Below are 13001 nucleotides of genomic sequence, written 5' to 3' on the forward strand. Positions count from 1 at the left end.
TGGGAAAGTTTGCATCCCATTTTTGTACATGTTTCCCATAAAGGGGATGTGGATCCACTGTGTAAGACTTCAGAACGGGAGTAGGTGGTTCTCTTTCAAATGTAATTTGCTGGCTATTCCTCAAACACAGCCATTTTGCAATCAGACATTGCTGTCCCTTAATATAAATTAATATGATACAAGGCCCACTGAAATCTATGACTCCTGCACTTCTTGATCCACCTACTCACGGCTTCCTTATGGTTTTAACTAATAACAATTTTTAAAAAATGCCCACACCTTGGTTTGACCTCAAAATTAGGGCTAGTTACAGTCTCGTAGTAATGCCCGCACCACGGGGTGATAACATTTAACTTCCTTTCTATAGAATAGAAATGAACAACTTTTCCTTGACAGATTATAAAAAATTAACTACTGTTTTAGTCATTGCAGCTTTCCCTTATTAAAAAGGGTTGTGAAATACTAACTTAGATCGGAGGAAAACGCGGCTTGCTCAAAAAGAAACACTCATCAAAAAGTACATGAATTAGAGTATAATTAAATTCTGTATTGCCTGGGGAAGGACTGAACTGGTGGTACTTTCACAAATTAAGAGTTGGTTTTCTACAGTAAATACAACACAGTTCTCCACTCTTAATTTGAATTTTAATTACCAAGAATGCAGCCTTAAGAAAAACGAATGCATTACTTTTATTCACACATATTTAGTCGGAGGTATCAGAGACTGGTTCCTATTTTTTTATATTCTTGACATCGTAGAATACTGAGTGTTATACCCTATTCTCAGCAGTACACATTTCATCCTGAGGTGAATAACAAAGCATATACCAAAAATATATTTTCTATTTATATGAATGGAATGTAAACCAGTCTCCCTGTTGGTTTGTCTTCCGTCATTGTCATCTTTGACACACACATCAGTCGGTGCCTGCTATGTCCACTTTTCATGTTTCCTCCATCACTGTCTCCCCTTTTTATCTGAATTGGCTCGTGCGCTAGAGCACGCTTTTCAGCTGGAAAAGGTTAGCAACGATCAGACTTGTTGATCAACGCCACTTCACCTTTTCAATCTCACCGAGCCTGTATTGTACTTAATTTGTGCTCTTCCGCGCTGGCTTCGCCTTTTTCTGTTACTGGAAAACGCTTATATTGTTTAGTTTGCAGTATATTTACCTATCAGCATTTTTAATTTCCTAACATAGGAACAGATGTATCATGCATTTTACCAGTCGCAAACGAATCGGGCCATTTGCGACCGGTAAAATGCATTTTGGTAAGTACGAATTGCAAAATGCTATTCAGTAACATGTTACTAAATTGCGTTTTGAAGATGTAAATACATACCAATTCGATATTAGAAAGGGGCATATTAAGGGCGTCCCTTCCTAGTTCTGAATCCCAGCGCTATGCAATAATATTTGGTGACCAAAACGTGGTTGGAAAACATTTGCATTTTACCTAACTTATTTGCAAATGGGAATGGGTCCCCAAGGGACCTCTTCCCCTTTGTGAATGTTCCTGCAAATATTTTTTAAGAGCATGGCCTACTCCTAAAAAATGAAAATAAATAATGTAATTCTTCTTTTTAAATGCATCCCATTTTCCTTTAAGGAAAACGGGATGCATATTAAAAAAAAGATTGCTTTACTTAAAAGCAGTCACAGACATAGTCATCTGCTGACCTCAGCTGGCCACCATTCATGTGATTTTTGCGTTTCCTAATGAGTCGCAAATTGCGAACTACCTCATTATTATTAATGAGGTATTTCGATTTGCGGCCCATTAGGAAACACCGAATGAAACTCTATGAGTTTCATACATTAGGAATAGTGATTAATTATCTGCAATTTGCAGAGAGACGCAATTAGGTAATCACTATTTCCTAAAGATGATACATCTGGCCCTAAATCATATTTTAGCTTTTTATAATTGTAAAATAAGCAACACAAAGCTGAATATACCCCGGCCTTGGATATACAATACTGTCATTTCTTCCTCTACAAATTCCTTATGTATTGACTTGGTATTATTTATCTTTTTGAGGTTTTATAAAGATCAACATGTCACATTCCTTTCATTCAGTTGCACTTTAAATGTTCTATGATGCAGTGTGAGGAAAGGATTAGTGATGATCAATCATCTATCACCAACATATGTTTCCCTGAACTGGAGCCATATAATACATCGGCGTATTGTCCCTGTTTGTGTCACGGTGCACCTTTCAAAAATTGTCCCTGGCACAGACCATGAAAGGGTTCCTTATTATGATGAATGTGCTGCCCTTGGGGCAGCCTGAAATTCTTAGCTGCCCTGTGGGCTGTGCATTCAGTGAAATATGAAGCATCTGCTCCCAATCCTCCCCATCTTTCACAGTGCAGATGATAACCCACCTTTACTTTAAAGAAAGAAAAGAGATCCTCCTACAGATTCGTTCAGTAAGTGACTGCACTCGCCTGCAGGGGAATGTCTGGGAGAGACCATGGGACACTCTTTTACTACTCGAGGGGCCCACCCCTAGGGAGCACTGTTAATGCACCACCTTTTTGTGGTGCACTATAAGTATGACTCTTAAGGCCCTGTTTGTCTCTGCACCCATGTCAGTAATTGGGCATGGGTCCAGAGGCAAAGTGATTTCTTCATGTGTATGGTGTGACAGTGTGCAATTGAGGGAACTCCCAGTCATGATAGCCGTACTGTTATATTTCCCCAGTGCTATCAGTGTTACAGAAAGGGACGCTAAGCACCTGCAGCCCTTTCTCTGATACCATTGCACCATGGGGATGCAAAAAGCATGTGCTCTCACCCATTGTACCCTTGAAGCACTATGTACAATATTTGCCTGAGTTGTTGGTTTTGAAGACAAGATTCTAGTACGGGCCTGCAAAATCACGATTTTTTTGTGAAATGTTGGAAACATTATGTAAAATTACCTATAATTTCTGTGATATATTGGGTTGTTGGTTGATGGGAGTGTGAGCCCTTCCCAGGCAACTGCCACAATTCATGCAAAGATATTATACCGGGCATACATGGCTTTCCCTGAGTTTTTTGCCTTCTGATTTCCTGTTTGCTGACTTTATGACATTGGGCACTTTACCTCTAAGGTGGACCCTTGGTACATTTTGCAATTAATTCAATATTGGTACCAGTTTGGATTTATCATTCTGAGTTGTTTGATACCAAGCATCCCGGAATTCAGAGTGGCCATCATGTAGCTGTGAAACTAGTACTGAGCAGTGTCCAGAACATGCATTTAAAATGGGTACTCTGTTCACTTACAATGACCTAGGTTTGGCAAGGACACAGTAGGGGCATATTACTCCTGCATCTATGCCCACACATACAGTAGAGTGCACCCTGCCTTACGGCTGGAAGGTCTGCCAGAGGGGTGACCTATATTGCATGGGTGTGTACTGGACAGTGCACACAAGCTGTGTGCCTTATCAAGTTTGCTTTTTAAGATTGCACCAGGACACTCAGCCTGTAATGGCAGTGCTGGGTACATCTGGATGCATGGCCCTTGAAGGTGGCACAATCTGTGCTGCTGCCCTCAGGGGCCTACCATTAGCACCCCATGCTCTGGGTACCTAAGTAACATTTACTAGGGACTTATAGTGGCAGTTAAGGGTGTTGCCAATTGTGCCAATGCATCACAACAGTTTGGGTAATGAGATCTGGCCCAGGGAATCTGGTCAGCAGGGGCCCTGGACACTAACAACTTTGAGACTACATCAATAAACAGACAAAATGTGGGGGGTAACCAGGACAAAGGAGGCCTTGTCTCACAGTCTGTGGCACTGATTATGCCACCCACTTCAGTAACCGTTAAATCTGATTCAGGCCTTGCACTGCAGAGCCAGTGGGTGCAGTTTTAAACTGCCAGGTCGACTTGGCAATTTAACTCATTTGCCAGACCCAGACATCCCTTTTTAATACAATAAACAAAGCATTACGTAGGCTCTGGATAGCCCCAAGGGCATGGTGCAGTGTATTTAAAATGTTGGACATGCGTTTTTGAGTTTTATATGCTCAGGTAGTGAAAGATTCTCAAATTTGTTTTTCACTAATGCAAGGTCTGTCTCTCCGATAGGTTGACATTGGGACTGCCTTATTACATTTTATAACTGTCATTTCCAATTTGGAATAGAAAGGACCCCAATGTTTGGTGTCTCTGGGATCACAATTATAAATTACAACTGATAGTGAAGATGGATTTTACATTGTAATTCTGAAAATGCCACTTTTAGAAAATTAGCATTTTCCTGCTTTAACCATCTGGTGCCTTCTCTCTGTCTCTGAATGTACATTGTTAGAAATGGGGTCTCTAATTGGCAGAGCTATACACCCTTGTCCAAATAGGGACTACAATCCTAATCAGGGTAAGTCACTCACAATCCAAATTATCCCATCCCCACGCTCCGGTAGCTTGGCACTGAACAGTCAGACTCAACTTAGAAGGCAATGTGTAAAATATTTGTGCAACAAATCATGCAATAACACAGTGAGGACACTACAAAAAGACACCATACAGGTTTAGAAAAGTATAAGATATTTATCTGATTAAATTAAGGACAAAACAATCAAGATTTCATAATCGCAAGTTGAAATATCACTTTTGTAATGATAAGAAGAGTCTTTAGTTCTTAAAAGCAACAATTGTCTCTTGCAAGCACAAAGTACCTGGTTTGCATCAAAATTACACCCACGAAGACCACAGAGGAGGAGATGCGGGGAAAAAGGTAGGTGTGCCTCGGTTTTCTGGACGCACACAGATGATGAGTCGATTCTTTTCCAAGCGTCAAGGAATTCTGGTGCACAGGCTTGAATCCTCTTTGCGATGCGGGGTCTTTTTGCACACAGGGACAATGCGTGGAAATCCTGGGTGTGCAGGACAAAGTCACAGCTATTGCGTCGATTTGGTGGATGATGCCGCATGGCTGGTGCTGTATCGATTCTTCTTGCAAAGAGTGGAGCTGCATCGTTCTGGCTCAGCGATGCGTCGATCCGGTAGGCGGTGCGTTGAACTTCCAGTTGCAACATTGGCGCTGCATCGATCTCCACTCAGGGAGCTGGACTGCGTCGTTCCAGTTTGGCGATGCAGTGATTTTCTCACCGCTGGATGGCTATGCGTCGATTCCAGCAGGCTGTACGTTGATTTTTACCATACAAGGAGTTTCCTTGCAGAGACTAAGGCGGTCATTACAACATTGGCGGTAAAAGCCGCTTACCGCCGTGCAGAAGACCGCCAACACACCGCCGCGGCAAACCGCCACAGCTATTATGACCCACATTTCGGAATCTGCCAATATTCAGACACCCACACAAGTCCGCCACACCAAAGGACAGTGATAAACTGGCGAAAACAAAACCTCCACCGTCACGCCAACAGAAAAACGGCCACACTATCACGACACACGAATCCACGCGGCGGTCGTTCAACTGCGGTATTAAATTGGCGGTACACACCGCCGCGCTCAAAATACACACATTCCTACAAAACACAGCCACATTGGACAATTCCAAATACACACACCTGATACACATACACACACAACTCCCACACACCCATTACAATATAAAACATACACCCACATCACCCACAAACCCCTACGACAAAAAATTCAGAAAGAAGGCCAGAGAGAGACAGCACCTGCAAGAACAACAGCATCCACAGGCACACAACACCATCACCCACAGAACTTCCACGCACCTTACACAACACACCACTACATATCAGCACACTTATCACCACACACTCCACCCCACACATCACCTACACCACCCCATGGCACGGCAAAAGACACTCCAGGTTCCCGGAGGAAGATCTCACGGTCATGGTGGAGGAAATCGTCCAGGTAGAGCCACAGCTATTCGGAGCACAGGTGCAGCACACCTCAATAGCAAGGAAGATGTAGCTATGGTGAAGAATAGTGGACAGGGTCCACGCAGTGGGACAGCATCCAAGAAATCCGGAGGACATCAGGAAGAGGTGGAACGACCTACGGGGGAAGGTGCGTTCCGTGGTCTCAAGACACCACCAGGCGGTTCAGCGGACTGGCGGCTGACCCCACCTCCTCCCCCACAACTAACAACATGGGAGGAGCAGATCTTGGCGATTCTGCATCCTGAGGGCCTCTCAGGAGAAGGTGGAGGAATGGACTCTGGTAAGACAAATCTTAATTCTTACAACTCCCACCCTACCTGCATGCCAGCACATACCCCCACCCTCACCCTCACCCCCAGCACCCCAACTCCTCACATATGTCCCAATATCACAAACCACACATCCCAACAGCAAGCCCTGCATGCTACAACAAAGCATGGACACCCATCACTAAAGCATGCCCACTGCACATACCCATACAACCCCCTAAACCATCATCAAACAAGGTCCCACACAGGAATGCAAGCACTGGGGAACACGGTCCCCCACCCATTGCACACCATGACACACACAGATGTAATAACCATCCTTTTATACCCCTGCAGGACCCCTACCCAACGTCACTGGACAGGAGGGTCCACACATGTCCACACCACCAACAGAAGAGGCCCACAGTGATGACAGCACCTCTGTCCAACTGGATCTAGATGACCAGCCCGTCCCATCGGGGACCTCAGGACACTCAATTCCCCTCACCCAGTCACAGGCCACCACAGACCTTCCCCACTCTGGAAACACCAGCACAGCACCCACCCAACTGGCCCATACCTCTGTCCCCAGGACACGTCAATCAGCTGTGTGTCCACCACTACAGGGAACCCAGGATAACCCACCACCCCAACAACAACAGGGACCTGGGGGCAGTGGCAGTGGGCACACGGTCCAGGGGACGGAGGCCCAGGAACACAGGGGAACTGGGAGGGCTGCTGTGCAACAGGGGGCGGACAGGCCAAGGGAACCCACTCTCCACGAGGCCCTCTCCTCCATCATGGGAGCATACCACCACTCCCAGGAGACGATGGCAATGGTACTGGCCAAGTTTCAGGAGACCCAGCACCTGCAGGAGGAACAGTATATGGGCTTCAGGGAGGAACTCAGAACCATCAGCTCCACCCTGGGCACCATCGTAGGGGTGCTGAAGGAAGTACTCAACACCAGGAGGGACACTGTGGAACTGCAAGGGGCCCCTGACACTAGCATGGACGATGAACTGCCCACCACCTCCGCCGGCGCTAGTGGACAGGACGCCCTGCCACAGGACCACCACACCAGCACCCCACCCCCTGCAGAGGGAGAACCACCCCGCAAACGGTCCCTGAGATCCAGGACAAAGACAGAGCATGATGCCAAGACCCCCGCCAAGAAATGAGACCACCCTGATTGTTATCCTACTGTCCCACTTTGTCACCCTGTCCATACTTAAACTGCCCCAGCTCCACTTCCTATGCCCATATGGGCAATGCACTTGTGAGACTAATAGACTGGAATCTGCCATGGACATTCCTCCGCCATCACCCCTCACCATTTCACTACCCCCTCCAATATTGAGGACTTAAATAAACACACTTAAAGCACAAAACAATCTGGAGTCTGTCTGTGATTTCGAAATAGTGTATTAGCAATTACAGTGACAAAATGCTCTTCCAGTTGTAATGTCAACATACCTATGTCACACAGCTCTAGTCCATGAGGAATCTAAGCAGATGTCACACAGTGGGACCCACATCTGTGAAATCGTAAGGGAAAGTGACAACTCAGTGACCCTACACTGGGTGAAAACGACAGACAGTAGAGAGGTAGTAGTGTTAAAGTACATGTAGTAGGCAGGTCTGTACTCTTACCTGTGTCTCACTGGAAATATTGCTGGATCACTGAGTCCCTGTTTTTCATGTCTTCTTCCTCTGCATCCTCCTCTTCACTGTCCACAGGCTCCACAGCTGCCACAACACCGCCATCTGGACCATCCTCCTGCAGAAAAGGCACCTGTCGTCGCAGAGCCAAGTTGTGAAGCATACAGCAGGCCACGATGATCTGGCACACCTTCTTTGGTGAGTAGAATAGGGATCCACCTGTCATATGGAGGCACCGGAACCTGGCCTTCAGGAGGCCGAAGGTCCGCTCGATCACCCTCCTAGTTCGCCCATGGGCCTCATTGTAGCCTTCCTCTGCCCTTGTCCTGGGATTCCTCACTGTGGTCAGTAGCCATGACAGGTTGGGGTAACCAGAGTCACCTGCAAATGGTGAGGCACAACTGTTAGACACGCACTAACCTGGAGGGATATCCCCAGACAACCATTCCCACTGTCTTGCTTCCAGGTGCTCACCTAATAGCCACACACGGTGGCTCTGGAGTTGACACATCACATAAGGGATGCTGCTATTCTGCAGGATGTAGGCGTCATTCACTGAGCCAGGGAACATGGCATTCACATGGGAGATGTACTGGTCTGCCAAACATACCATCTGTACATTCATGGAATGATAACTCTTCCGGTTTCTGTACACCTGTTCACTCCTGTGGGGAGGGACCAAAGCCACATGGGTCCCATCAATGGCACCTATGATGTTGGGGATGTGTCCCAGGGCATAGAAATCACCTTTCACTGAAGGCAAATCCTCCACCTGAGGAAAAACGATGTAGCTCCGCATGTGTTTCAGAAGGGCAGACAACACTCTGGACAATACGTTGGAAAACATAGGCTGGGAAATCCCTGATGCTATGGCCACTGTTTGAAAAAACCCACTTGCAAGGAAATGGAGCACTGACAGCACCTGCACTTGAGGGGGGATTCCTGTGGGATGGTGGATTGCTGACATCAGGTCTGGCTCCAAATGGGTACACAGCTCCTGGATTGTGGCACGGTCAAGCCTGTATGTGGTAATCACATGTCGCTCCTTCATTGTCGACAGGTCCACAAACGGTCGGTACACCGGAGGATGCCGCCATCTCCTCACATGTCCCAGCGGACGGTGCCTATGAAGGACAACAGCAAGCACAGAGTCAAACAACTTAGAGGTACGTACACACAGCTTACACAGGACACAAATCATAATCCGAAAAGTGGCCTGTATGTGTGTTGAGGCTAGGCCTAGGTATGTGTGACGCAGTTACAAATTAAGCCATGTGGGCCCTTGAAATGGCGGCTGCCTGACCTCTAAAGTGGGACAATGGAATGTGAGGTAACTGCGCTTGCATTGTACACCGTTGCGGTAGGCGGTCGAAGACCGCGGCGCAATGCTGCATTGGTTAACATTGGACCCTATGGGTCCCAGGAGCCAATGATGATGTACGCCGGCGGTGACGGTACGCACCGCCATTTTCTATCTGTTCAATCACTCGATACCTGATCTTTGAGAGGAGAGGACCTACACTGCAAGTGCTGCTGTGACCTTGGTCTGAAAGAGACAATGGCTCGAGTGTCTGGGGAAAGGGCCCCTGCCTTCACATCGGAGGAGTTGGAGAAGCTCGTGGATGGGGTCCTCCCCCAGTACACGCTACTCTATGGTCCTCCAGACAAACAGGTAAGTACACAGGGAGCATGTTGTATGGGCTATGCCTGTGTGGAGAGGGCTGGATGTAAGAAGGAAGGGGGGAGAGTGCTGCGTGCATGAAAGACAGTGAATGCATGTGCCACATGGCAAGGGTAGAATGGTAATAACTTCTCTTTTTCCCCTGTACATTTCATGTAGGTCAGCACCCACCAGAAAAAAGATATTTGGCGTGCCATCGCCAAGGACGTCCGGACCCTGGGGGTCTATCACAGACGGAGCACCCACTGCCGGAAAAGATGGGAGGACATTCGCCGCTGGAGTAAGAAGACGGCAGAGGCTCAGCTGGGGATGGCCTCCCAACGTGGGATGTGTGCCCGTCGCACCATGACCCCTCTGATGTTCAGGATCCTGGCGGTGGCCTACCCGGAGTTGGATGGGCGCTTGAGGGCATCACAGCAGACACAAGGGGGTGAGTACACTCTCATTCTGCTGACTTTGCACGCAGTGGAGGTGTCTGGGTGGGGGAGGTGGGCTGTGGGTTTCCCTAGGCCAGGGCGAGTTCCGTAGGCAAGGCCCCTCCATAAGACAGGCCATGTGGCACCCCACCCCACCTCTGTAGAGTGCCAAGTACACCTAGTCATGCCCCTGTGTCATCTATGTGTGCAGATGTCGTCCATAGCCTTGTAGGCCATTTCCCAGAAATTGAACAGTGAAGCCCAAGAGCGCGGCGTAGTGCAGGGGGCTTCTGTGTCTGTCGTGTCCGCCAACAGTAGCGGTAATGCATGCACTCAACATGTCTTTCTTCTGTCGCCCCCCCTTTTTTGTGGTCTCCCCGTTCTTGTGTGCATTAGCATCATCAGGCAGAGGAGCAGTGGCACCCGAGCACGAGGGAACTGCATCCCACATGGCCCTGGAGGGCGAGACTACGGACTCAGAGTTCACCAGTGGGACGGAGGGCGAGGGGAGCTCCACGGAGGGGACAGGAGCTGACCTCAGCGACACGGACTCGTCCTCTGATGGGAGCTCCCTTGTGGTGGCGGCAACATCTGTGCCCCCCGCTTCTACAGGTACAGCCGCCACCCCCCTACCAGCACCGCCCTCCCAGCAGCCCCTCAGCCTTTGCCCGTGCCCGCTCACCCAGGAGGGTGGGCATCACCTTCGCCCCAGGCACCTCAGTCCCTGCCCCAGTCACCCCTGCTGCCCTCAGTGAGGAGGCCATTGACCTCCTCAGGTCCCTCACTGTTGGGCAGTCTACCATTTTGAATGCCATCCAGGGTGTAGAGAGGCAGTTGCAACAGACCAATGCATTCCTGGAGTGCATTCATTCTGGTCAGGCGGCCCTTCAGCGAGCTTTTCAGACTCTGGCCTCAGCACTGATGGCAGCCATTGTCCCCGTCTCTAGCCTCCCCCCTCCAACTTCCTCCACCCAGACCCAATCCCCTGTACCTCAGCCTATCCCAAGCACACCTACAGACCAGCATGCACACACCTCAACACACAAGGGAAGCTCTGCGAAACATAAGCACCACACATCCCACAGGCACTCCCGCAAGCATCACACACATGCAGACACACCAACATCCACTGCCTCCACTGTGTCCCCCTCCTTCTTGTCGTCTCCCTCCCAATCTCGTCTACACTCACACCTGCATGCACTACCTCTACAGCCACTACGTCCCTCTCCAGCACACCCACCACCACACCCCGCTCATTTGCAGTTACCACCCCCACTACCATTCACACGTCCCCTGTGTCCTCTCCCAGTGGGTCTGTGACGCCCCCTCCCAAGTTACACAAACGCAGGCACACACCCACCCAACAGCCATCCACCTCACGACAGCCTCCAGCGCATGCACCTTCACCCAAAGTCACCAAACGTACACCTCCTACAACCACCACCTCTTCCTCCACTCCCAAACCCCCTCCAGCTACCCGTCCCAGTGTGTCCCAAAAACTTTTTCTGTCCACCCTTGACCTCTTTCCCACACCTCCCCCGCCCCGTCCGTCTCCTAGGTCCCGAACTAGCACCTCAGCCACAACATCTCCGGGACCAGTGGTGCCTGTAGTCACCGGAATCTGGAGTGCACCGGCCACCAGGGCAGCCAGTGTGGCACGGAGCCACAGCACAGACAGTCCCCCACCTGTGAAGCATCAGAAGTTGGCCAGTGCCCGGCGGGAGAGGGGGAAGACTCCAGCCACCAAAGCCGCTCCCAGGGGTCCCGGTGAGAGTGTGGAATCAGCTGTGACACCTTCCAAGGTGGGGAAGGGCCACAAGAAACCCAGCAAGTCTGGGAAGAGCAGCACGGCGGAGAAGACCGCCATCATCCCCGATGCCCAGGAGGCCACCGCCAGCACCAGCACCAGCCCAGCTGCCCAGGAGGCCACCGCCAGCACCAGTCCAGCTGCCCAGGAGGCCACCGCCAGCACCAGCCCACCTGCCTAGGAGGCCACCGCCAGCACCAGCCCACCTGCCCAGGAGGCCACTGCCAGCACCAGCCCACCTGTCCAGGAGGCTACCGCCAGCACCAGCCTAGCTGCCCAGGAGGCCACCGCCAGCACCAGCCCAGCTGCCCAGGAGGCCTCCGCCAGCCATGAAGGACCGCCAGCAGCTGAGACCCTGCAATGGAGACCGCCATCTCAAGCACCGCTGAACAGGGCACCGCCAACCCAAGCACCGCTGAACAGGGCACCGCCGTCTCAAGCACCGCTGAACAGGGCACCGCCAACTCAAGCACCGCTGAACAGGGCACCGCCAACTCAAGCACCGCTGAACAGGGCACGCCAACTCAAGCACCGCTGAACAGGGCACCACCATCTCAAGCACCGCTGAATAGGGCACCGGCACCGCCAACTCAAGCACCGCTGAACAGGGCACCGCCGTCTCAAGCACCGCTGAACAGGGCACCACCGTCTCAAGCACCGCTGAACAGGGCACCGCCGTCTCAAGCACCGCTGGCCCATGAGCGGCAAGGGCACTGACGCAACTGAGTCCGTCACGGGGTGAATGATGCACTCTGGGCACCATGCCCCCTCCAGAACCAGTGGAGACTGTCATCCACTACCTCTGTCCTTAGCAGGATGAAGCACTCTGGGCACCATGCCCCCTCCAGAACCAGTGGAGAAAAGCATCCACTACCCCAATCCTTGGCAGAATGAAGCACTCTGAGCACCATGCCCCCTCCAGAACCAGTGGAGACTGTTATCCACTTGTGAGACTGTGGCTTTGCACTCCCCAGGATATGGCAGTGGGCAACCCACCCACTGTAGAGACTTGAGAGACTGTGGCTTTGCACTCCCCAAGATATGGCAGTGGGCAACCCACCCACTGTAGAGACTTGAGAGACTGTGGCTTTGCACTCCCCAGGATATGGCAGTGGGCAACCCACCCACTGTATAGACTTGAGAGACTGTGGCTTTGCACTCCCCAGGATGAAGCAGTGGGCAGCCCACCCACTGTATAGACTTGAGAGACTGTGGCTTTGCACTCCCCAGGATTGAACAGTGGGCAAACCACCCACTTGTGAGACTTGAGAGACTGTGGCTTTGCACTCCCCAGGATGAAACA

Source organism: Pleurodeles waltl, chromosome 3_1 (genome assembly GCF_031143425.1).
Source record: "Pleurodeles waltl isolate 20211129_DDA chromosome 3_1, aPleWal1.hap1.20221129, whole genome shotgun sequence".
NCBI lineage: Eukaryota > Metazoa > Chordata > Amphibia > Caudata > Salamandridae > Pleurodeles > Pleurodeles waltl.